The sequence below is a fragment of the Emys orbicularis genome, chromosome 3 (assembly GCF_028017835.1).
Source record: "Emys orbicularis isolate rEmyOrb1 chromosome 3, rEmyOrb1.hap1, whole genome shotgun sequence".
NCBI lineage: Eukaryota > Metazoa > Chordata > Testudines > Emydidae > Emys > Emys orbicularis.
This window is the reverse complement of record NC_088685.1, coordinates 35,507,585-35,534,491: the sequence shown is the minus strand read 5'-3', so window position 1 is coordinate 35,534,491 and position 26,907 is coordinate 35,507,585.

Sequence of the window (26,907 nt, the reverse complement as noted above, 5' to 3'; positions counted from 1 at the left end):
TCTAAATTACGAATAGGAATTAAACTCCTAAGTCCTCTACACAATATTTTTAACTTGGGGGTTAAACAGTGGTCGATCTGTTTGCCATGGCAGCCAATGCAAAGTGCATCAGATATTGCTCCAGAGGTGGTCTCAATCTCCTATCTCTAGGAGATGCATTTCTCATCTCATGGATAAGAGGACATGTATCCACCAACACCGTTGCTGTTAAAAGTTTTCAACTAGATCAGACCAGAGTCATACTCATTGCACCAACATCGCCAAGACAAGTCTGGTATCCCCATCTGATCAGTCTCACCTCTTGTCCTTCACTGAAGCTTCTGATCAGTTCTCACCTACTGACTCAAGATGCTGGTCAAACACCTCACCCTAACTTGCAGACTCTGAGTCTCCAAGCATGGTTCCTCTATGGTTTTTGGGAGTAGAGATATTATGTTCTTTGGTTGTACAAGAAGTTTTAGGAAACAGTAGAAAACCCTCTACAATAAATACTTACCTTTAGAAATGGAAATATCATCATCTTTGATGTAACAGTCATCAGATTTAGAAAACTTGCTCTCCTATTCCTAGGGTATTGGATTACCTGTTGGAATTGAAGACATTGGGTTTTTCTGTAAATTCCATTAGAGTTCACTTAGCAGCAATAAAAGTCTTTCACACAGCGATATAGGGTTTTTTCATTCTTTGCTCACCCAACTCCAGCAAGATTCCCAAGAAGTTTGTTGAATATCTCCTGCTAATTAGAGACCCTACTCCTAACTGGGACCTGAACCTAGTCCTTAATTGCCTTATGACACATCCATTGAACCACTAGCTACATGTTCATTATTAGATTTATCTACGAGGACAGACTTTCTGGTCAGGATCACTTCTGCCTCCATGGTAGAAGAATTGTGGTCTTTAATGGCAGACCTCCCATTTACGGTATTCACTGGAGAGAAGTGTCACTATCGGACCACCCAAAGTGTCCTCGGAATTTCATATTAATCAAACCATTCATCTCCCAATTTTCTTCTCAGGACTTCAGACGAGTCAAGAAGTCGTATTCCATACTCTTAACATCAGGAAGGCATTAGCCTTCTACCTAGACCGGACCAAACCATTTAGAAAATCTCCTAGACTATTTATAGCCATTGTGGACAGAAACAAGGGTTTGATGATTTCAAAACAGAGATTGTTAAAGTGGATATCCTGTTGTAATAAGACTTCTTATGACAGTGCTCATGTCCAACCCCCTTCAAGAGTGATAGCAAATTCTACAGAGCACTATCTACAGCTATAACCTTACTTAAGGATGTACCAATTGCACACATCTGTAAAGGGGCAACTTGATCTTCTGTTCATACTTTTCTAGTCATTATGTCCTGCAGCAAGTTCAGATGTGATTGTAGGCAATGCAATTCTCTCTTCCATATAGGACTCTGTTCCAGACCTCCCTCCTCCTTGTGTGGGGGGAGATACTTCTAGGGAGTCACCTGAAGTGGAACACACACCGGGATGATATTGGAAGAAGGAGAAGTAACTCATCTTGTGCAGTACCTGGAGTTCTTCAAGTTGTGTCCCCCTATGGGTGCGCCACTACCTCTCCTCCTTCCCCTCTGCTTTGGAGTAGCCCTTGCAGGACTCTGCAGTGGAGAACGAATTTAAGGCAGTTCACCCACACAGCCCCACATAGCCTCAGCGTGGGGCACGAGGATGTGTGGGGCACCTGCGGGAGCCAAACAGGCACCACTACCAAAAATCTCCAATCAAAGGCATAGGCCACAGGTGCACCTGAAGTGGAGCACCCATAGGCGCGCACTCATCTTGAAGAACTCTAGCTAATGCACAAAGTGAGTAACCAATCCTTAAAAAAAAAAAAAAAGATGCTGATTATACTGACTACATTAACTTTAAAAGATGGTCTGTGCCAACCAGAATAATAATCTTTCATCCTTAAATTTAGACTCTAAATCAGGGGTGGGCAAACTACAGCCCGTGGGCCGCATCCGGCCTGCCAGCTGTTTTAATCTGGACCTCAAGCTCCCACTGGGGAGTGGGAGACAAGAATTCATGGGAGACAGTAATTCAAGTGCTGCCCCTGCAGCTCTCATTGGCCAGGAACTGCAGCCAATGGGAGCTGCAGGGGCGGTGCCTGCGGACGGGGCAGCGTGTAGAGCTGCCTGGCCATGCCTCCATGTAGGAGCCAGAGGGGGACATGCTGCTGCTTCCGGGAGCTGCTTGAGGTAAGCGCCACCTGGAGCCTGCACCCCTGAGCCTCCCACTGCGCCCCAGTCCCCTGCCCCAGCCCTGATCTCCCTCCTGCCCTCCAAAACCCTCGATCCCAGCGTGGAGCACCCTCCTTCACCCCAAACCCCCACCCCAGAGCCTGCACCCCCAACCAGAGCCCTCCCCTTTCCCACATCCCAACCCCAATTTTGTGAGCATTCATGGCCAGCCATACAATTTCTATTCCCATATGTGGCCCTCTGGCCAAAAAGTTTGCCCACCCCTGCTCTAAATAGAACTGGTCAGAAAATAGTAAGTATTTGTCATGAAAGTTTGAAAAAGAGATGAAAAATCTTGTTTAAAAAAAAAAAAGGTTGGAAAGTTGACTGGCAGATAGCTAATGTGATGCAGATTTTTTTACAGGCTATAGCAGTGATCCTGGCAAGTACAGGCCAATAAGCCTAACTTCAGTACCGGGCAAATTGCTTGAAACAATAGTAAAGAACAGTATTATCAGAAACATAGACGGACATGACATGTTGTGGAAGAGTCAACACAGCTTTTGTAAAGGAAAATAATTCCTCGCCAATCAGTTAGAATTCTTTTAGGGTGTTAACAGATATGTGGACGTGGGTGATCCAGTGGATATAGTGTACTTGGACTTTCAGAAAGCCTTTGACAAGATCCCTCACCAAAGTCTATTACGCAAAATAAGCAGTCATGGGATAAGAGGGAAAATCCTCTCATGGAACAGTAACTGGTTAAAAGATGGGAAACAAAGGGTAGGAATAAAGGGTCAGTCTCCACAGTGGAGAGAGGTAATTAGCAGGGTCTCCAAGGATCTGTAGTGGGACCAGGGCTGTTCAACATATTCATAAACATCGGGAAAAAGGGACAGACAGTGAGGTGGCAAATTTTTCTGATGATGCAAAATTTTGCAAGATAGTCAAGTCCAAAGCTGACTTCAAAGAGTTACCAAGGGATCTCAGAAAATTGGGTGACTGGGGAAGAAAATGGCAGATGAAATTCAATGTTGATAATTCAAAGTAGTGCACATTGGAAAACATAATTCTAAATTAGCTACTTGCTCTCAAGAACGAGATCTTGGAGTCATTGTGGATAGTTCTCTGAAAACATCCACTCAATGTCCAGCAGCAGTCAAAAATGCTAACAGAATGTTAGGAAAGGGATAGATAAAGCAGAAAATATTGTAATGCCACTATGTAAATCCATGGTATGCCCACATCTTTAATATTGCTTGCAGTACTGTTTGCCCCATCTCAAAAAAAGATATTAGAATTCGAAAAAGTACAGAGAAGGGCAACGAAAGGGATAGTGGTATAGAACAGCTTCCATATGAGGAAAAATTAAAAAGACTGGGACTATTCAGCTTGGAAAATTGATGATTGAAGGGGAATATGATCGAGGTCCATAAAATCATAAGTGGTGTGGAGAAAGTTTATCCCTTCACATAACATAAGAACCAGGGGTCATCCAGTGAAATTAATAAGCAACTGGTTTAAAACAGGTTTCAGAGTAGCAGCCGTGTTAGTCTGTATCCGCAAAAAGAACAGGAGTACTTGTGGCACCTTAGAGACTAACAAATTTATTTGAGCATAAGCTTTCGTGGGCTACAGCCCACTTCTTCGGGCTGTAGCCCACGAAAGCTTATGCTCAAATAAATTTGTTAGTCTCTAAGGTGCCACAAGTACTCCTGTTCTTTTTTTGGTTTAAAACAAACATAAGGAAGTAGTACTTCACACAACACATAGTCAGCCTGTGGAATTTGTTGCCAGGGGATGCTGTGAAGGCCAAAGGTATAACTGTGTTAAAAAAGACTTACGTTTATGGAGGATAGGTCCATCAATGGCTATGAGCTAAGAGGGTCAAGGATGCAACCCTATTCTCTCGGTGTCCCTAAATGTCTGATGGCTGAAAGTTGGGACTGAATGACAGGGGATGGATCACTCAGTAAATTGCCCTGTTCTGTTCACTCTGTCTGAAGCACCTGGCACTGGCCACTGTTGGAAGACAGGCTACTAGGCTAGATGGACCACTGGTCTCTGACCCACTATGGCCATTCTTTTGTTCTTAAAAATGCCAGTTTCTCAATGAGAAAATTATAGGTTAACCCAATATTGATTTATTTTAGTTTTAAATCAATTTTTTCATATTTTCAGGGGGTTTTGGGTGAAATACTAGAAACTTGGATTAAACAAAAAATGTCCATGAAAAAGTATGTTTTGAAGATCAGGCTATTTTTCATTGAAAAAAGAGCTTCGATAGAAAATTTTCAACCAACTATAGTTCTGAATGGCAGGCATGTTTTTAGCTTTCTATTAATAATTAGGGCTGCTTGATTTTTACACCATTTTCACACTAACTTGGAAATAAGCCATAGTGATCCCAAGTTACTATATTGATTTCAGTGGCATTACCCCCAATCATGAGTGTAATTTATAGGGGAACCAGTTGAACACATTTTTATAACCTGTATTTGTGATTTAATATTTAGAAGATTGCATGTATTAAGCATATGAAAGGAGACAGGTGATTTCTAATGTTTCCCTGTCAGCATCTGGATGTCCTCACCATATTTTTAAAGGGCTTTTGTATGCCTTGAAATAGAATACAAAACAAAAGCACTAATTAATTTTTTTTTAATAGTTGACAAATGTGTCTCCATATAAATATGTATGATCTATGTTTTCAGCTGTATATAATGAGCATTAGCTTTAAAAAAAGCCCAAACATTAGGCTACATAAATGCCGTCTTTGAATGGAGATATACGAGTTTTAGATGAGATCTACAGAATCAATGTAGTGTTGCAGGCTGTGTTTTAATTAACTGGGGATATAATCACCTTAGTGCATACAACTGTCTATGTATTTGTTTATGTAGAAAATGTAACAGGTGTGAGGAAGATCAAATTTACTGTCTTCCACAAATGAGGATAGATCTGATAACTTCTGACTGGTGAAGTAAATTCCTGCTACCAGATACTGTAAATAAAATCTGGTATCTTAAAAGCCCTCATTTAAAAATAACATTTTTAAATGCGATGACCTGATTTTTAGCTTTGTGTTTGAAATTCAGGACCGACCTATTATATTTTGGAAAAACACATTCTTACATAATATATTCAGCCCTTAGGACTAGTTCCCTTGTGCAGTAGGGGGTTTGCAGAGCCACACAGTCTTAGCAGGAGTTGCCAGCAGCCAGAGGCATTGTTCCTGACTGCAGCACAATTCCTATGGGGGCCTGTGTAAAATGGGGAGATTTTCTAACCAGTTTAAAATTATGAAAGTAATTTTAAAGCTAGTTAATGGTGGGGTTTACACCTGGTTTACTTTTGTTTTTTACCTGTTTGTGGCTACAGTTGTGGTTCTTGAAGTTGCTTCAGTAAAACAGGCCAGACTGCTTCAAACCAGTTCTGCACCAATGCTCTGAAATAATTTTAGCTGAACTTGTTTGGAGATGGTTAGAAATCTTCCCCAGTGTGGACCGAGGCTGGGAATGCTGGGGGTACCTGGGCAAGCACAGCCCTTTTGAAATGGTGCAGTGGATGTTCCCTACAGCATAGCTGTATCATGCCCATGGCTTTACCATCCTTTTTTTCTGCCCCATCCCATTACGGGTGATTGGTGGTGTTTGTGCTAGCCCGGAGCAGTCCCAGCACACATTGGGTTTTTTTACACTGAGGTTTTTTTTTAATCTTCCACTAATGTACTACCACTGAGGAAGCTCCACCAGTGGTAGGAACAGTGGAACCAGTGACTGGCTAGTGTGGACCAGTGACTGGAATTTTAACCATTGTCTCATAGAATCATAGAATATCAGGGTTGGAAGGGACCTCAGGAGGTCATCTAGTCCAATCTCCTGCTCAAAGCAGGACCCCCAATCCCCAACTAAATCATCTCATCCAGGGCTTTGTCAAGCTGACCTTAAAAACCTCTAAGGAAGGAGATTCCACCACTTCCCTAGGTAACCCATTCCAGTGCTTCACCACCCTCTGAGTGAAAAAGTTTCCTAATATCCAACCTAAACCTCCCACACTGCAACTTGAGACCATTACTCTTTGTTCTGTCATCTGCTACCACTGAGAACAGTCTAGATCCATCCTCTTTAGAACCCTCTTTCAGGTAGTTGAAAGCAGCTATCAAATCCCCCCATATTCTTCTCTTCTGCAGACTAAACAATCCCAGTTCCCTCAGCCTCTCCTCATAAATTATGTGCTCCAGCCTCCTAATCATTTTTGTTGCCCTCCACTGGACTCGTTCCAATTTTTCCACATCCTTCTTGTAGTGTGGGGCCCAAAACTGGACACAGTACTCCAGATGAGGCCTCACCAATGCCGAATAGAGGGGAATGATCACATTCCTCGATCTACTGGCAATGCCCCTACTTATACAGCCCAAAATGCCGGTAGCCTTCTTGGCAACAAGGACACACTGTTGACTCATATCCAGCTTCTTGTCCACTGTAACCCCTAGGTCCTTTTCTGCAGAACTGTTGCCTAGCCATTCAGTCCCTAGTCTGTAGCAGTGCATGGGATTCTTCCGTCCTAAGTGCAGGACTCTGTACTTGTCCTTGTTGAACCTCATCAGATTTCTTTTGGCCCAATCCTCTAATTTGACCAGGTCCCTCTGTATCCTGTCTCTACCCTCCAGCATATCTACCACTCCTCCCAGTTTAGTGTCATCTGCAAACTTGCTGAGGGTGCAATCCACACCATCCTCTGAGTCTAGATCATTAATGAAGACATTGAACAAAATTGGCCCCAGGACCGACCCTTGGTGCACTCTGTTTGATACCAGCTCCCAACTAGACATGGAGCCATTGATCACTACCCATTGAGCCCGACGATCTAGCCAGCTTTCTATACACCTTATTCATCTAGTCAATACTTCTTTAACTTGCCAGCAAGAATACTGTGAGACACCATATCAAAAGCTTTGCTAAAGTCAAGGAATAACATGTCCACTGCTTTCCCCTCATCCACAGAGCCAGTTATCTTGTCATAGAAGGCAATTAGGTTAGTCAGGCATGACTTGCCCTTGATGAATCCATGCTGACTGTTCCCGATCATTTTCCTCTCCTTTAAGTGCTTCAGAATTGATTCCTTGAGGACCTGCTCCATGATTTTTCCAGGGACTGAGGTGAGGCTGACTGGCCTGTAGTTCCCCAGATCCTCCTCCTTCCCTTTTTTAAAGATGGGCACTACATTAGCCTTGTAGACCCAGTTGTGACGTTGTGCAGTCTATGGTTTTATAAAAATATGATAAGTGAATATAATGTAACTGGGATATGCTTTATGCAAAAGGTTTCTTGTAAGGTATCATTACAAAGCTTATAATCTACTGAGTGTGATCATCCTATTTGTATAAATGTACCACTCTTGTATCTGAAACTAGAAATATGAAATATAACTCTGAGGGCCCATTGTAATTATGCATTAATGGTGGTTTGGAATCTTGATGACTCCCATTAACCAGGACCATTGTCTGCAGATGGCTGTGTTTTACCTGTGAGTCTTCCTGTATGTGTGTGTGCTGGCAAGTGGGTAATGAAGTCTTGCAGTGACATGTGATCATGTCACCTGAACTGGAATCCATCTTTAACCTAGTGCTTTTCCAGTGAGGGGGGGTGGAAACCCAGAGGGACAAAGGGTTCCCGCCTTATGCAAAAGATATATAAAGGGGTGGGAACAGAACAAAGGGAGAGAGAGGAGCCATCATGAAGATTCCCCTAGCCACCACTTGAGCTGGAACAAGAGCTGTACCGGGGAAAGAATTGTGCCCAGACCTGGAAGGTGTCCAGTCTGTGGAAAAAAAACAAACTTATTGAAGCACCTCTGAGGGTGAGATTATCTGTATTCAGTTTGATTAGACATAGATTTGTGCATTTTATTTTATTTTCTTGGTAACTTACTTTGTTCTGTCTGTTACTACTTGGAACCACTTAAATCCTACTTTCTGTATTTAATAAAATCACTTTTTACTTCATTAATTAACTCAGAGTATGTATTAATACCTGGGGGAGCAAACAACTGTGTATATCTCTCTATCAGTGTTTTACCCTGCATAAGCTTTATATAGGGTAAAATGAATTTATTTGGGTTTAGACCCCATTGGGAGTTGGGCATCTAAGTGCTAAAAACAAGCACACTTCTGTGAGCTGTTTTCAGGTAAACCTGCAGCTTTGGGGCAAGTAATTCAGACCCTGGGTCTGTGTTGGAGCAGACAGGAGTGTCTGGCTCAGCAAGACAGGGTGCTGGAGTCCTGAGCTGGCAGGGAAAACAGGGATAGAAGTAGTCTTGGCACATCAGGGGGCAGCTCCCAAAGGGGTTTCTGTGATCCAACCTGTCACACCAGTTGTGGAACTGCATTGGTGGTGGTAGTGCAGTGTAGACAAGGCCTGTGAATGGAGGGACTGTGATTGTGATAATCCCTTTGCACAGGAGAATGAAAGGCAGTGGGATGGATTTTAAATTCTTTGGAAAGAAAGGGATGTTTTTTCTTCTAATCTTTCCTCATGTGGATTCCCACTTTTGGTGTACATGAGCCTCAACCACCGAGATTGGAATTTGTGCCCTGTGCCCTGCATGTCCTTCTGCCACCCACTACTCCAGGGTATAGGGCAGAGCATCCCTGACCACCTCAGTTCCTTCACCCAATTCAGAATCCCAGTTGAGATGTACGCCAAAAAAGAGGATATGGAGAACAAGTTGTGGGATCTACATAGACAAAACATCTTGAAGAACCACAGTTACTGTAACATAAGTGACTGCTCTTTCTTTTTCAAGTCTCTGTCTGTGTGGATCCCACTTCTGGTAACTAGTTGGCAGTTCCCAGATTGATAGGAGGAAGGTGTGAGGAGTCGTAGCTACAGCCAGATAAACAAGGATTGCAGAACTGCTCTCCTGAATTTGGCATCTGATCTAGTCCCTAAATCCAGGGTGTAACGTTTGGCAACTATATGGGCTGAATTGCAAGGGGCTGCCCTGTGGATCTCTGATATAGAAATCAAAATCATAGGACTACAAGGGACCTTGACAGGTTTTCTTGTCCAGTCCCCTGCACTCAAGACAAGAGTAAGATTATGTAGACCAGGGGTCAGCAACCTCTGGCACGCGGCTCACCAGGGTAAGCACCCTGGCGGGCCGGGCCAGTTTGTTTACCTGCCACGTCCACAGGTTTGGCCGATCGCAGCTCCCACTGGCCGCAGTTTGCCACTCCAGGCCAATGGGGACGGCGGGGAGCCACAGCCAGCACATCCCTCGGCCCGCGCCACTTCCCGCTGCCCCCATTGGCCTGGAGCGGCAAACCGTGGCCAGTGGGAACCGCGATCGGCCGAACCTGTGGATGCGGCAGGTAAACAAACTGGCCCGGCCCGCCAGGGTGCTTATCCTGGCAAGCCGCATGCCAGAGGTTGCCGACCCCTGATGTAGACCATCCCTGACAGGTGTTTGTCTAACCTGCTCTTAAAAATCTCCAGTGATAGAGATTTCACAACCTCTCTAGGCAATTTATGCCAGTGCTTAACCACCCTGACAGTTAGGAAGTTTTTCCTAATGTCCAACCTAAACCACCCTTACTGCATTGCTTCTTGTCCTATCCTCAGAAATTAAGGAGAACAATTTTCTCTCTCCTCCTTGTAACAACCTTTTATGTACTTAAACTGTTGTCATGTTCCCCCCTCTCAGTCTTCTCTTCTCCTAACTAAACAAATCATTTTTTTTCAATTTTTCCCTCATAGGTCATGTTTTCTAGAACTTTAATCATTTTTGTTGCTCTTCTCTGGACTTTCTCCTATTTGTCCACATCTTTCCTGAAATGTGGTGCCCAGTTGAGGCCTAATCAGCGTGGAGTAGAATGAAATAATTACTTCTTGTGTCCTGCTTACATCACTCCTACTAATACATACCAGAATGATGTTTGCTTTTTTTGCAACCATGTTATACTCATATTTAACTTGTGATACACTATGACCCCAGATCCCTTTCTGCAGTACTTTTTCCTAGGCAGTCATTTCCCATTTGGTATGTATGCAACTAATTGTTCCTTTCTAAGTAGAGTATTTTGCATTTGTCCTTATTGAATTTCATCCTATTTACTTCAGACCATTTCTCCAGATCATTTTGAATTGTAATCATAATCTCCAAAGCACTTGCAACCTCTCTCAGCTTGGTATCACCCACAAACTTTTAAAGTGTACTATCTATGCCATTATCTAAATCATTGATGAAGATATTGAACAGACCCTGACCAGAACTGATCTCTGCAGGACCCCGCTTGATATGCCCTTCTAGCTTGACTGTGAACCACTGGTAACTACTCTTTGGGAACATTTTTACAACCAGTTACACACCCACCTTATAGTAGTTCCATCTAGGTTGTATTTCCTTAGTTTGTTTATGAGAAGGTCATGCAAGACAGTATCAAAAGCCTTACTAAAGTCAAGATATACCACATCTACCACTTCCCCCCGATCCACAACGCTTGTTACCCAGTCAAAGAAAGCTATTCGGTTGGTTTGACAAGATTTGTTCTTGACAAATCCATGCTGACGGTTACTTATCACCTTATTATCTTCGAGGTGTCTGCAAATTAATTGCTTAATTATTTGTTCCATTATCTTTCTGGGTACTGAAGTTAATCTGACTGGTCTGTAATTCCCCAGGTTGTCCTTATTCCCCTTTTTATATTTGTCCTTTTGCGGTCCTTTGGAATCTCACCCATCTTCATGACTTTTTGAAGATCATTGCTAATGGCTCAGACATCTCCTCAGTCAGCTCCTTGAGTATTCTGGGATGTATTTCATCAGGCCCTGGTGACTTGAAAACATCTAACGTGTCTAAGTAATTTTTAACTTGTTCTTTCCCTATTTTAGCCTCTGATCATTTCCACAGACATTCATTAAGTTAGATGTCAAATTGCTACTAAACTTTGTGGTGAAAACTGAAACTAAAAAGTCATTTAGCACTTCTGCCATTTCCATATTTTATGTTACTGTTTCCCCCCCCCCCCCATTGAGTAATGGGCCTACTCTGTCCTTGGTCTTCCTCTTGTTTCTAATGTATTTGTAGAATGTTTTCTTGTTATCCGTTAGGTCGTCTACATACTTGTGTTATTTGTTTATAGTCACCCTTTGTAATTTGGCCTAGTTTCCACTTTTTGTAGGATTCTTTTTTGAGTTTCAGATAATTAAAGATCTCCTGGTTAAGCCAGGGTGGTCTCTTGCCATACTTTCTATCTTTCCTAGGCAGTGGGATTGTTTGGTCTTGTGCCCTTAAGAATGCCTCTTTAAAAAACTGCCAACTCTCATGAACTGTTTTTCCCCTTAGACTTGCTTCCCAAGGGATCTTACCTACCAATCCCGAGTTTGCTAAAATCTGCCTTCTTGAAATCATTTTCTTTATCATGAACTCTATATTTCTTAGGCATGCCAAAGAGGTTGCCTAGTCTATAGTTGAGTGAGCGCTGATGCTTGAGAGGAAGAGTCATATCTGCTAGTTGGTAATAGATTGCAATACACCAAGCATCCACTTAGATAATCTCTGGGAAGAGATGGCCTGACCTTCCCCAATACCACAATAAATGGGGTGATTTCCTGAATGGCTTTGTCCTGTCAAAGTAATGAAGAAGGGTTCTGGAGATATTTAAAGTATGGAGCTTGGTTTCGCCCAGGTTTGTGCATTCAAACTGGTACAGTGTTCCTTCATCCCCCTGTTTCAAAATTTCTAAAAGGACCGAGTTATGTCTATCACCTCTACACACACTCTGCCCCCACCATCTTGGGACCTAAAAACCAATCATGATCCTCCCCATTTCCTTTCCCAAACCTGCAGCCCTGCAATGGTTGTTTACATAAAGTAACTGGTTCTTTGAGATGTTTTACCCATGTTGATCCAGTGACACCTCCCTCCTCCAATCCTTATTCTTTTGGAGTCAGTCTCTGCTGGGATTCTGAATTAGCGAGAGGGCTGAGAAGTGGTCACGGCCATTCTGTCCTAGATGTCCTGGAATGAGGGAGGACATTCAGGCTACAGTTGTGAACACAGGCCTGAACAAAACAGACACTGCTGGTGAAAATACTCCAATCTCACTCACATGCATGAGGCACATGCTCACCAGAATGGGATCCACAGGGACAAAACATCTCTTTAAGTTCTTTTCCCTTTCTTTAAAGGGCAGGGATTGCTGGCAATTTATTATCAGTGAACATTTTGGAATGGAGTTATTTCAGTTGTGCCACAGAGGCATCACAGTGATTTTCTAAACAAATAACTCTATGAAACCATTTGCAATTTTTCCTTGTACAATCTGATGATACTCTAGAGATCTTATATTCCTCTAAGATATTTTCTATACCTCATTATCTTCCAGTTTAGCTCCGTGTTCTGGCCAACTGTCAGATGGCTGTGAATGCTGCTGCTAATGAACTGTAAATTGTCCAGGGAATAAATATTGTCCTAGCATTTAGTATTACCGATTTGGAGATCTTACATACAGAGACAACAGAGTTACACTTCTCTTTCTTTAACTTTATAGGGGTGTTAAATAATAATTCAGTTTTACGTATTACTGCAGACAGGCAGTTGTGTGGTGCTGTATACAGCTTTTATCCATATAATTCAATCACAAGGAGAGATCATAATTCACAACAGGTGACTGTTCAATCTGAATTCAATTAACAGCGTAAAGACTTTTTGTGTTAGGACGATGACTTCATCTTTAAGTTACTTCATTGTGCCTGGGGAATGAAGGTCTCCCTATAATATGGGTGATCTGTGGTGATCTGTAAACTACAAAGCACAGGCAAACAGAATGAGCACAGTTCTGCTCTGTTATAAGTGAGTTCCACTGAAGCAAAGTGGATTCCATGTGAGGAGATTCCTATTGCAGGAATGGCATCTAAGGGATTGATAATCCATGGGGACGTAATATGCAAACTACCTACAGAACTTCCAACTCCCTGAACTATGGTGAACTATCTTGGCCTCACTACAATGTACTGAGATAAATTTATAGAATACTTTAATTATTTTCATAATAGACATACATACACAATGCTGGCTTTCTGTTATGTTTATGTTAGTTGTACAATCGGTTCTATTTATTCTTTTTTAAAAAATCATAAGATTATCCTGATTATGGATGTAATAAAGAACATAGTTCACAATTCAATGCTACATTGAGGTAGGCTATAAGAATCAGAGGCATCACAGTCAGCAGTCTTCTCCTCTGTGAGTAGTTCTGTTACACACATTGTATTATGTAGTCATAGTATATCATACAATTCTTTGAAAGAGGCTACAGGAACTTGCATCTGCTGAGGACTGGTGGCGAGGCTATAAAAGCCATCATGTGATTTATCAGCTTCCACAATTCAGGGTTCTGCAGGGACTGGTCCACCAAACTGCTAAATCACCCAATTTTATCAAGCTGTTTCTCAAATAGTCTTAAGATAAAGTTATAAATAGAAAGGGTGTTCTAATCTGCATTTAAAAAGTGGATATGGTAGATTGGGTTCAAATCCACTAAAGCATAATAGGGAAGAGCTGGAGTGGAAAAGGAATGCGCATGTGGCTGGGAAACAAAAAAGGTTGGTTTGTATTACCAACTTTGTCAGCAACTTGCTTTATGGCCTTAAGGAGAAAATGAGATTTTCAAAAGTGCTGTTATGTTGGCCTATGGAGACAATGGTAGAACTTCTATTGACTTCAGTGAGGGCAGAATTAGACCAGCAATGAGTATATTCAAAACTCCCACCCTGGATGTTTCAACTGGCATTCCCATAGTTAGAGGTTCTCAGTTTCCTAATCTGTAAAATGTGGGTAAGGATTAAACTCTTCTTTTGTGAAGAGCTTTGCGATTTCTGGATGAAAAGTACTATAGGGGCCTGATTCCCATTTAAAGGAGCATAAGTATAGATGTTAATTGGGATCTAGAAGTCTATTCTATTCTGTATTTATCACTGATATCAAAACTCCTTCCATTAGTGCATTATATGATGACTAACATGTCACATATGGTTGGTTGCTCTCATCCTCTCCCTTTGGGCAAATTGTGTGTTCAGTGTGCTGTTTTGGTTTGTTTTTTAATTACATGCTGTAACGGGGTTTACTCACCACTGTGGTGCCTCCTGCTGTCTGTCCTGGGGATTAGCTCAGTTTACCAGTGCACCCTCCTCTGGTGGTGCCTCACCATTGTCACTCCTTTTCTAGGACCCACATCTCTCCAAGGATCATGGCATCCTATTCAGCAACACAGCACTCTGGCCATGACACACACTGTGCTCCCCCCTTCCGGGGGACCTGCAGTCCACAGTTCAGCCACTTCCCTCAATTGCTACTGCAGCCAATTGTCTGGCCACTTCCTCATGGCCTCAGTATCCTCTTTGCCCTTGCCTCAGGGCCTCAGCCTACAAACCCCAGCAGCCAGCCAGGATTTGTCTCTCGCTCCCCCAGTCCTTGCTAGCAGCACTGCTCTGTCCAGGGTGCTGGCAGTTCACTCAGCCCTCCAGGGACACAGACCTTCCTCCCTGGGCTCCTAGCAGAGAACTGCACTCCTCTGTTCTGCAGCTCCCTTTTGATATGGGGCTGCCTGGTCCTGATTGGCTGCCTCCTGTGCAGCCTCCCTAGGGCTCTATTATCCCTTTAGAGCCCAGTGTGGGGCAGGCACCCTATCACACATGTGTACTGCTGTATGTTTATATTAGTGAGGGCAATGTCAAAGGAGTGTCCTTGTGTCACAGTTTAAGGTTAATTGCACATGCATTCCTCCTCCATGGCCTTTCCAGGTCATCCACTTAAGGATTCCGGCTCCCACTTGACAGTCGTCACCGCTCTTGGGCAAGACCCGTATCTCTCTGTCTCATGACTGGGATTTGAAGGATTCACTGCCCCCTGCCTTACACTGCAATATCCCCAGCCTAAAAACCAATTCCAATGCTTCACTTTCTCTCAGAGGGCTATGAACAGTGTGTTGCCAGCAGTTACAAGTTAACACATGGCTCTTTCTAAACAAGCACATTTATTCTATAGGTAAGAGCATTACAGAGAAAACATAAAAACAATAGAGTTCCTGTATGCATGGTAAAGTCTTACCGAAGTCACCCATCAGCACTGTAAACTTGCGGGCAGCTCCAATGGCTATGACAGTTTACACCAGCGGAGGATCTGTCCCTTGTAATTCAGTTGCCTATCACTTATTCTATGTTAGCAAGTCAAAAGTCCCCATACCTCAGGTAGATTGGGGATAAAAAAGCATATTTTGTGGATAGGACATTACTAAAAGGCTTTTCTGTGACTGTTATATCACTCCAGTTAATATGACTTTTCTTAAACAAAATAAGCCCAGAACAGGAAATTTGCATGGTTAGGAGCATGCTTTTTTTCTTTTTAAACTGTTTTTTATGGATTTTTAAATTTTATTTTGTATCTTGGTGTTTCTAAAATATATATACTGTAAGGGAAATTAAACCTAAGCATGTGAAAATACATCAGAATTCTAATTTAAGTCAAAGCATTATGTGATATACCTTTTGGACTCACAGACTGAACCTCAGCATAACACAAAGTTTGAGTCAAAGTTGTTCTTGCTCAAAGTTTCCTGCTTTTTAGTTTTTGTTGTTGTTTCAGGCGGACATCAGAATATTATTGCCATGTTGTTGTTGTTTTAAGTTTTATATATTTGTGTCTATGTGTTTGCCTGTTTACTAGACGATAACAAGGAATAGAAGAGAGGGACCAATAATGGAATATAAAGATGGGAGGGGTGGGGATTATTAAATACACTTGAACCTCCAGAGGCAACATATTTCTATCACTTTCTCTGGCACCAAAAGTTGTTGGCATGAGAACAACTGTCTCATTTACTCTCTTTAGAGTAAGGAGACAAAGTTACTGGTAAGATTTGTACTACCCAAACAAAACAAAAAAGGAGTGTTTCACTAATTGTCATATCTATACTGCACAGACTCCTTCCTCATGTGCTTTTCAAATTAGCAACATGAAGCATATTAAAATGATTAAGTGCTATGTGAATTCAGGATCAAGCTGGTTGAAAGCAGTGGATTTCATTTGCAAGTCTAAAACCATGGGACATTGAGTAGAACTGGTAAAACAGTAACATCTCTGGGATCAGTTATGAATTAGCTAGGACATAATCTATACAAAAGTATACATTGTTTAGACTGGAGTTATGGGATACAAATTAAATGAAATTTATGATTAGCATCAGGGATAACATGTTTATTGTTCATTTTGACCTCTTACCTAAGCCAATGGGCCTGATTCAGCCCCTGGTGTAAGACAGGTCACGGGGACTCTGTTGAAGGAAAGGCTACTTAGCGAGGGATGTTACCAGTACAGGGGAGGCCAGCATGAAGGCAAGTTAGCTTCCAAGCAGCCAACATAGCCCCAAAAGTGCATGATGTTGGCCAAAGAAGGGACAAGCGGCTGTTCTTTGATTTAGCAGGAATCAGTGCAACCCTACTGCAGCCTCAACTGGGATTCTCCAATGGAACATGGCAAAGATTCTGCTTTCCCAGGCAGAACTGGCCGTGAAAACATCGCCTATCCTCTCCGACTGTTGAACCACGTCCCTTCGCCTAAACAAGGAGGAGCAATTTGTGAAGAGCCTCACACACCGCTTGGTGTTAAGCACTGTAAGCCAGGGTTTGACTGAGCTCTCCCCTCCCACCTACTGATGAACTTGGGGAAAGACTCGGGAGCGACCTGTTTGTATAGACACTCCTACTTTGCCTAGGTGACCAGCAAACAGCCCTGCTTTGCCTCCCTAAGAGATCAATTTTGGCTGTTTTGGACTAAAATTCACTTTAGATTTGGACCCAGGGATAAGGAAAAGTTATTGTCCTTATTGTATGACTATACAGCAGTGGAACTATACTTAATATAGTGTAATTGAAGGGCTCTCCCTAAACTGAACCTCACTCACTAAGCAAGGGATAATGATGCAGCATCAATGAGGTTCCCCACTACCCAGTGAAATCATGACAGAGCTGAAATCATGAAGAACTGGGCTAAGCAGTGGAACTTCAGAACGTGGCTTCACAGCGGGAAGCAGAGGCCATGAACAGCACGAGTAGCAAGCAGCAGCAGAGACAGTGATGAGCAGTGGCAAGCGGTGGGAGTGATCACTGCAAGTGGTGGCAGAGACAACGGCACTGGTGGTGAACAGTGGCAGCAGTGAGCAGCGGAGGTGGTGGAGGCATTGCTCAACCCTGTCCCCACTTCAGGGTGGAAGGTGAACCCATTTGAATGGATCCTTGGATTCTGGGACTTTACTGATCTCAGACACCCAGCCATGATTGGGGTGCAGTGGAGGGGAAAAAAGGGAGTGGAGTGTTAAAGGACATTCATCCGCTGGACTGTCACACCAAAAGGTGGGAAACCGAGGCAAAGAACGCTGCCCAAGATACGACTGGGGCAAGAGTTTACTTATTGTTTGTATACTTTTGAATCATTGTTGGGGCATTTTCCCAAATTCATGTGTGCTAATAAAAGTTTTCTTGTGCTATTCACAGTCTCTGTGCTTGCAAGTGGGGACGTTTTTCCTTTTAGAGGCACCTCAGGGTGGTCTTTAGATTTCCGAGGTTTCTGCGTGGGGCTCAGCCTGGTTCTGTTTTGTAATGTTATGAGGAACCCCTAGATATTGAAACCAGTCCTTGTTGCTGCCGACACTACCTGACAGGGGTTACATCATAATCTTAATATATGGTCCGCATTGTTCATGGCTTTGCATAAAGAAGAAATGAGGAGAAAAGATATCCTCATGGTTAAGGCACTGGACTGGGTTCTGCCACAGATGTCCTGTTTCACTTTGACCCCAGTCCTGCAAAGATTTACATTTGAGCTTAACTTTTTTGCACTCTGTGCATCTTATATTTTTCGTGGGACTACTCACAGTGCATAAGGTTAAGAATGTGTGTAAATTTTTGCAGCATCAGGGCCTTAATCTCTTTCTGTGCCTCATTTTGCTGTCTGTGTAATGGGAACAACAATTCTTCACTATTGGGGTGTTTGGATAAATTCATTAATGTTTGTGAGGTACACAGATGCTACAGTGTTGGGGGCAATCGTCAAGCTAGCTAGATATGTAGAAGAATGACAAAAGTGTACAACTATGTCACTGACCTATGATGCAAGAGTAAAGGTTACATGTGTAAAGGATGATTATCAGGCATTCTTCCACACCAAACACTCATTATGTGGAGAAGCTAGCTGGCCACCTAATTCATAAGAGAGCTGATAAATCTAAGGTACCTTAAATCAGAGCCTAGGTAGTTTACATGAGGCACAGGGAAAAGCTGTCTGTAATTCCCTGTGGCTTCTTTATTCACTGAGGTCTTTGTTTATGACCCTGATAATTAATTTTACTGTGGTACCTCTCCTCAACAGAGCTACATGATAATGATTCTCATGTTAATAGGGGATTAAGGATACCAAGTATTTGGCTGTTTGTTTAATCCTTAGAATACTGTCATTTACCAGACTGCCACCCAAATTAATACTTCTACCAAGGATAATATTTGCAGTCTACAAAGGGTTAACACAGGGACAAAGAATAATGAGAACAAAGCATCTTCCAACTGCCGGGTCAGGGAGTGCAGAATGACTGAAGTTTATAAGCCAAGTGCATGTGTACGCAGAAGTGGATTTACCATGAAAGAAACAGTGCGGTGGCACGGGGCCCCCAATGACAGGGGGCCCCCCAAAATGCAGGACAAATCTCATCTGACAATCTGCTCCCAAGTGCCAGCAGGCAGTGCAGCAGGGCTTAGACTGCCTGCATTTTGTGGCCGGTGGCCCCGCACCACTCCCGGAAGTGGCCAGGGGCTGGCACGTCTCTGCGTGCCCCTGGCTGGGGGAGGCAGCTCTGTGTGCTGCCCCCACCCTAGGCAGTGCACGGAGACCCGCTGCCCCCCTCCCCTCAAGGGGTGCGCAGAGACGTGCCAGCAGCAGGGCTAAGTCGGCTTCCTGCCTGCATTGCCTCCCTCCCTCTGTGCCGCACCGCTCCCGGAAGCGGCCGGCATGTCCCTGCAGCCCCTGGGGGAGTGTGTCTCCGTGCATTGCCCCTGCCCCAAGCGCCAGTGGAAGCTGCGGGGGCAGTGCTTTGGGAGTCGCACTTTGGGAGCCGCGCCACCCAAGGTAAGTGCTGCCCCCATGGCTGCTCCTGCACCCCATCCCCCTGCTCAGAGCCCACCCCAAACCCCAACCCTCTGCTCCAGCCCAGAGCCCGCACACAGCACCCAAACTCCCTCCCAGAGCCTGACCCCCACATCTCCTCCTGCACCTCAACCCCCTGCCCCAATCATGGTACCTCACTTTATTTTCATTTACTTCCTATTACTTGTAATATAGGAGGATCATGAAGAAAAAAAGAATGAAAAACTGGGGTCGGGGAAGATAAGAGAGGATGTTTTTTTTCTTGGCTGGGTCCTGAGGGGGCCCCCCCGAAAATGAAGCTGTACAGAGGGCCCCACTAACTCTAATTCTGCCACTGTGTGTACACAAGAGATACACAAGATGGCAGGTTGCATGATGGCCCTAATAAGAAATAACGAAAAAGACCGAAAGAGAGACGATGCAACAACACACTTGAATACCAGGAATCTGAAGTCTGACAGTGACACTGCAAGGAGTTGGAGCAGCAGTTTCCCTGCAGGTCCTGGCATTTGCAAGACATAAAGAAGACACATGTTCAGCCTAGGTTTGGGAGCATGGATTCATATAGTACATGCAAACAACCTGCTGCATGTACAGTCCCCTAGCTTTGGATTACAAGGACTGCAGAGTGGAGAAATGAGAGAGGTGGTTTGTTGTTCCCATGTGGCTCAAGATTTTTATTATTTTGCCAAAAGAGACCAGGGAATTCTAGAGCTACCCACAAACATGTCACAAAATCCAACTTTGCCCATGGAATCTATGTAAATAAAATGCTACACCAGGGAATGTCAATGAGGACAAAAGACAAGATAAAATTGTGCCTCTGTCAGAGTGCCAAAGGAAGCATGAATGCCAAAGAAGGAACATCTATTCTTCTTCGAGTGATTGCTCATGGGTATTTCACAATAGGTGTGTGTACTCGCCACGTGCACCGGTGCCGGAAGATTTTCCCCTAGCAGTACACGTAAGGGAGCGCCCCAGCGACCCCTGGAGTGGCTCCTCCATGGCGCAGTATAAGGGGCACTACACACTCCTGCCACCCTCAGTTCTTTCTTGCCGCCAGTGAAGGTGCTTCGGAACTGCTCAGCTCCAGCTTTGCTGCAGCTCATCCCCAAAACTGCTTGTTCATTCAGCGTATGGTACCTGTAGTTAGTTTAGTTTAGTTTAGCTAGAGCGCCAAGGCTGGGGCATGCTCTGTGCCCTGGGTTTTAAGTCGTGCGCCACTTGTAGGCGATCGGGTGTCGGTGCACGGCGACCCTCCGGCGCCATCGACTAGTTGGCACCGCTCCCGGTCCACGGGGCACGCCAAGAAGGCTAGGAAGAGGCCTTCTTCACCGTGGCACTGGAGCAAACCCAGGACAGAGGCTAGACCCATGTTGGTCAGTCCTCGATCCCCACCGGCCTCTAGGCCTCCGACTCAAGTCGAGTGGAGTAGTCCGGCCTATTCGGAGCAGGCCTCCCCAGATGTCTGGATGCCCTCCACACTGGAGGCCCTGCAGGAGGCCTGGGATGATATGTCTATGCCGGTACCAGGAGCACTGCCGATGTTGGCCCCATGCTCCAGAGGCAAGCTGCCGCTGGGATCTCCGCAGTTGCCCCCAGCTCGGTCTCGGGAATGTTTCTGACGTGGTTCACCGCCCAGCAACCGTTCAGGGCAAAGTCCACATGGATCGCCCTTGACGCCCACCAGGCTGTCTGGTTGGGTTCCGTCTGACCAAGAGTCATGGCACCGCTCCGCCTCAAGGCGCGAACACTGACAGGCCCAAGGGAGATGTCACCAAAGGTCCTCATCTCAGATGGGCTATCGCAGCTGGTCATGGCACGAATGTCGACGTCGTTCCCATTCAGCGTCCCGCTCCAGGACTCCTCCACGATACTGCCTCCGCAGCCCCGGGCGTCGATCGCCGGCATCTCGCCGTCATGGGTCTGCCCGCCGAAGCCAATCGCGGAGCAGCTGTTACTGACAGTACCAGTCCTCCACATCAGGATTGCAGTCCTGTGGTTGGCATCGCTCCTGGCACCGCCGCTCCTCCCGGTCCAGGGACAGCGGCAGGTTGTATGTCAGCCCGGCCTCCCTTCGTAGTCGTCCATCGATTGGTCAGTCCAGCCAGGCCGAACTACCAGCTCCGCCAGTGCCACAGCAGCTTCAGTGGCACTGGGCCCCATGGCCGGCCTAATGGTACCAGTGGGCACCGTGGCCTCCGATGCAGCCCCCAGTGGGGGCTCGCTCAGTGGCCGGAGCCTCAGAAGGACCATTGGCCTCCCTCTCCAGACCTCCGAGGAATGAGTCGGTGGGACGTACATCCTTGGCACCACGTCCGGAGACCGACCAGGTGGTGGACCCTCTGGTGCCAGTGGACACCCAAAGTACCGCGCCGGCCTCCTCGCCCTCCCCGGATGAGGCGATTACGGCGCCTCCTCCCTCCATCCCGCAGCAGGACTTTAGGGCCCACCAAGAACTCTTAAAAAGGGTGGCATCAAGCCTCCACCTCCAAGCAGAGGAGATGGAGGAACCCTCGGACTCCCTGTTTAACGTGCTGTCCTCCTCGGCACCAGGCAGGGTGGCCTTGCCTCTCCATGAAGGGGTGGCAAAAATTTCAAATGCCCTGTGACAAACCCTGGCCTTATTGGCCCCCATCTCTAAGAGAGCGGAACGCAAGTATTTTGTACCTGCCAAGGGGCATGAATACTTATACACCCACCCTGCTCCTAACCTCCGAGCCCCCATACACGGTGTTTCATAAAGATAAGGTCCAGCTCCGCACACACTCTTCGTTCCTCCCGAAGGTGGTCACCGCTTATCACATGGGTCAGAACATTTTTCTGCCGGTCCTCTGCCCCAAGCCCCATGTGTCCAGTGAGGAGCGCTGCCTCCACATGCTGGATGTGAGATGGGCTCTGGCTTTCTACCTGAAGCTGACTAAGCCATTTAGAAAGTCCTCACAACTGTTCATCGCCTCAGCCGAGCGCATGAAAGGTCGTCCGATCTCCACTCAGCGGCTCTCCATCTGGATCACTTCATGCATCCGCCCCTGTTATGACCTGGCGGGAATCCTTCCGCCACCAATTGTGAAGGTGCACTCGACTCGGGCGCACGCCTCGTCGGCTGCCTTTTTGGCCCATGCCCCATTCAGGACATTTGCAGGGCTGCCGCATGGTCTTCAGTTCACACATTCACCTCACACTATGCGATCATTTCCCAGACTAGGGAGGACGCCGGGTTCGGCAGGGCTGTGCTCCATCCCGAGAATTTGTGAACTCCTATCCACCTCCAGCAGATATAGCTTGGAATCGCCTATTGTGGAATACACATGAGCAATCACTCCAAGAAGAAAAGACAGTTACCTTTTCCGTAACTGGTGTTCTTTGAGATGTGTTGCTCATGTCTATTCCACGTCCCACCTTCCTTCCCCTCTGTCGGAGTTGTCTGGCAAGAAGGAACTGAGGATGGGGGGAGCCCACAGCGCCCCCTATACCATGCCAGGGAGATTCCACTCCAGGGGTTGCTGGGGTGCTCCCCTACGGGTACTGCTAGGGGAAATACTTCCGGCACCGGTGCACATGGCAAGCACGCACATCTATTGTGGAATAGACATGAGCAACACATCTCAAAGAACACCAATTATGGAAAAGGTAACTGTCTTTTCGCCAGAGCAAGGTGCAAAACCCAGATGGGAAATAAACAGTTTATATTGCCCATCATCATTTGGTAGGAGCAAAGCAGATCAATCTACTGTTAGTCTGTGCATATAACATGGCACAGCAAGTTTGTGAAGACCCTAGAAGATGTAAATATCTCCTAACGTAGCCCTGATCAGCATTAATAACAGAGTCGGGTCTGAACCAAACATCCAAACCTGAAAATTTTCATACTTTGTGAAAACTGAACTACAGACTGCACTTTGTGCTGGTCCCTTTCTGTATAATGGGCCATAACAAAAACTCAAAGCCAAATGCCCTCAGGCATAGGACGATTTGTATTTATATCTGAACATTATGACTTGGGCCCAGCTTTAGCAAACAGACAAACATTCTGTAGTCACTCTCAAGGATGATGTGCTGTGAAAGTTTCATCATTCAGCCACTTCTCCATTTTCTTCAGGTATTTTTGACATGTAATCACAGCTGGACTCTTTTCTGTATGGGTTTGAAGGCAAATGTACCTTTATATTGGTTGGCAGTCAAAGGTGTACAGCCAGAGCCAGGAGACCAAGGTTAGAAGGTGAGATAAACATGTTTATATCCCCCAAATCAGGATTAGCTTCTGTAACACCTTAATTGGGAAAATTCTGGGGCATCCACAGGGTCTCAGAACTATGAATTTGTAGTAATTTTGTAGTAATACTCTAGTAAATTGAATCCTTTTGTGTTAAGCTAAAATATCAGTCACCATACACCATGTGAAGGCTGATGGATTTGGCACTATATAGAAACAATTCAACATCTTAATATACATTTGAAATTCCAGTGTTTCTATCAGTCCCTACTCTAAAATTCTCAAGTGCCTATATTATAAATAAGAATTTTTATAAATGTCCCATGATCACTAATAGGGAGAGAGGATAGTCATTTTGTTGATACACAGGAGTGGGACCCATGAGATCTGGGTTATATTACTGGATCTTCCACATACTTCCTTTGTGATCTTGAATAAGTCACTTTAAGATGAAATTGTGGCTCCATTGAAGTCAAGGAGAGTTTTGCCAATGACTTCAATGGAGTCACAATTTTACCCTTCATGTCTCAAAACTCAATTTCTTTATCTATAAAATGGAAGTACCAGTGCTTACAGGGATGTTGTGATGGCTAATTCACTGATGTATGTAAAATATTTTGAGACACTTGGATGGCCATCACCATATTCATGCAACTTATTTCTTATCTATAGGATTCGTTATGCATTTTGTAACATATTTCTGAAGCATATAAAGAATCCTATAGATAAGTAGGTTGCATGTATATGGTAATGGCCATCCAAGGATCTCAAAATATTTTATATACATCAATGAATTAGCCTTCACAACATCCCTTTGAGGTACATGTAAACACTGGTACCTCCATATGTCTGTGGGCATAAAGATAGATATAGATATATAGGTTACAAAACACACAAAGTATCCTATAGATAATAAATAAGTTGCATGTAGTTATATAGTATATAATATGTCTTTCTTGAAACAATTCACCTTTTTCTGTACATGATAGTATTCCTACTACTACTGAAAAGGGCTATATTTAGACCACACGTAGTTTGCACTGCATGTGTAGATAATGCAAGCATTTTGACCCATTTATATGTCCAAATAAAAGCAGCAGGCTACGGTTGTTCTTTCTTTCCCACCTTTTTTCTTCTGCAAAAAGTGCTGCTTTTTTTTATTTATTCAGTACTAGACAAGCCTTCAGTTAATCCCTGCTGACATCTTTGAACAGAAGTTAAAAGCTTTTTATGCTTAAGAATGGCCCAATATTTTTTAAATGGCTGTAACTATGTCGTTAGCCATTGAAGTGAGAGGTACCATACTGTAAAAATCAAAGCATGAACAAAGAAATACCAATGTACATACAGAATGCCTCAAAAATTCAATCTGCAAGAAAACCCAAGCAATAGGAAATTATAATGATTTTAGGTCCCAATCCAGCAAAGCACTTTAAGCACATGCTTGACTTTAAGCACATGAGTAATTTGATTGACTTCTATTGAACTTCATAAATACTTTGCTGAATTGGACTCTTAATGACTGCGTATATAACTCATGGAAAATATATAAAGTACAGGAATTGAGAAATGCTCTAGTCTTCCTATACAAGAGACAAATAAGAAGGTTAATCAAAAAGACAATGGCAAAGTAAGAGGACAAATGTCACTATTTCAGGAAACTGCCATAATGAAAAACTTCAGATAATTCCAAAACCATGTTCCAGTCTTGTATGCAAAGTATTACAGGATGCTGAAAAAGATGCATTCTGCCTCTCTATCTTGATTCTTATATGACTCCCATCACTGAGTGCCTGTCATTATGTATTTGGCACATTAAAGATGAGGCACACCCACACCAGCTGACAAAATAGTTAATTATTTAATGCACATAGTAAAATGTGTATGTTTAAATAGTCATAAGAAATAAACATAATCTTGTAAATATGTAAAAGTTAATGGCAACTATAAGCCTCATCTCTGTGGCCATGTTTAAACATTTATAATGGTTGCTGTTAAAAAAAAATCTTCATTTCCCAACAGTTACTCTGTCACAGTTTTGTGACACCAGTGACCCAGGTGGGTTGTCAGCAGTGGGAATCAAACCTGGGACCTCTTGGTTTTAATGCATGAGTCTCTATTTCCTGAGCTAAAAGACATCTTTTTTAGCAGCTGAAGCTGTAGCAGGCCCATCAATCTCTAGCTGGTATAGCCACCACTAGATGGGGACAGAGTGGGGAAGTGTGTCCCAAGCTTCAGAGACTTCCCAGTTGAATTCCCTGTACGGCCACCACGTGGACCTCGACCCTGGATGGGTCGGCAACCTGGGATCCCTTGATCTTAATTCATGAGCTTCTATAGCCTGAACTAAAAGACATCTTTCTATCAGCTAAAGCTGTACCAGGCTCTTCAATCTCTACCTGGCATAGTCACCACTAGAGGAGGACAGAGTAGGCATCACTTACACTTAGAAAGGAAAATAACTATTGTAAACTGTGCATTGCCTTTAAAAAGTCAATGTTTGACAAGACAACTGCAATAAGCTACCTATGTACATTTGTATATGCTCAAATAGTGATTTTCAAAGAATGATAAAGTGATGAAGATGGTTTGTTGCTGGTAGATGAGCTAGATGTGAAGAGGCGACTAGCTTATTAGGTTTTACATCTTGATCCAGAACACAAAGAAGAGTTATAAAATCTAAAGAGAGCCAATGAGAGGCCCATTGTTGGGTAGTTAAAAAGTATCAGATTGTAAAAGAAATCAGCTTTACTTTGCACCAGGCTAAGCAATGTTTACCCCAGGTGTCCGTTGTGTTTATGACAAATCAGGATTTAGGAGTACATATAAACCTACATGCAACATCACTCTACGATTTGGTACTTGCAACAACAGAGTCTGCCTTAAGGTTCCGTAGAATGGAGGATTTAAAATTTAAGGATCACCCTGAGGCATCAGAGTCTGTGATGGAACAGCATGGAGGGAAAGCACTGCAGGGAACATGATCATAGCAAGCCCAGCTGCAACAGAAGAGAGAAGTAAGAGCCAGCCCTCACAGCAGAAAGAATCATAAGCCAGCAGCAGAACAGCAGCAAGAAAAGCAGAGGCCAGCCAAGAATACAGTCATTGCACAATTGTACTTTCAGCAACTGAAATTTTGGAGCTGTAGGCAGCCATTGTTTGACTTGTGAAGGAAAGGTTATAAAAAGTCAGTATGTACAGTCATGTAACAATAGTAAGGAAGTGCAGGAAGCATCGCTTTCTCCTTACTGTTAAACAAGAAATTAGAATTTAATTAGGAGCAGGAGA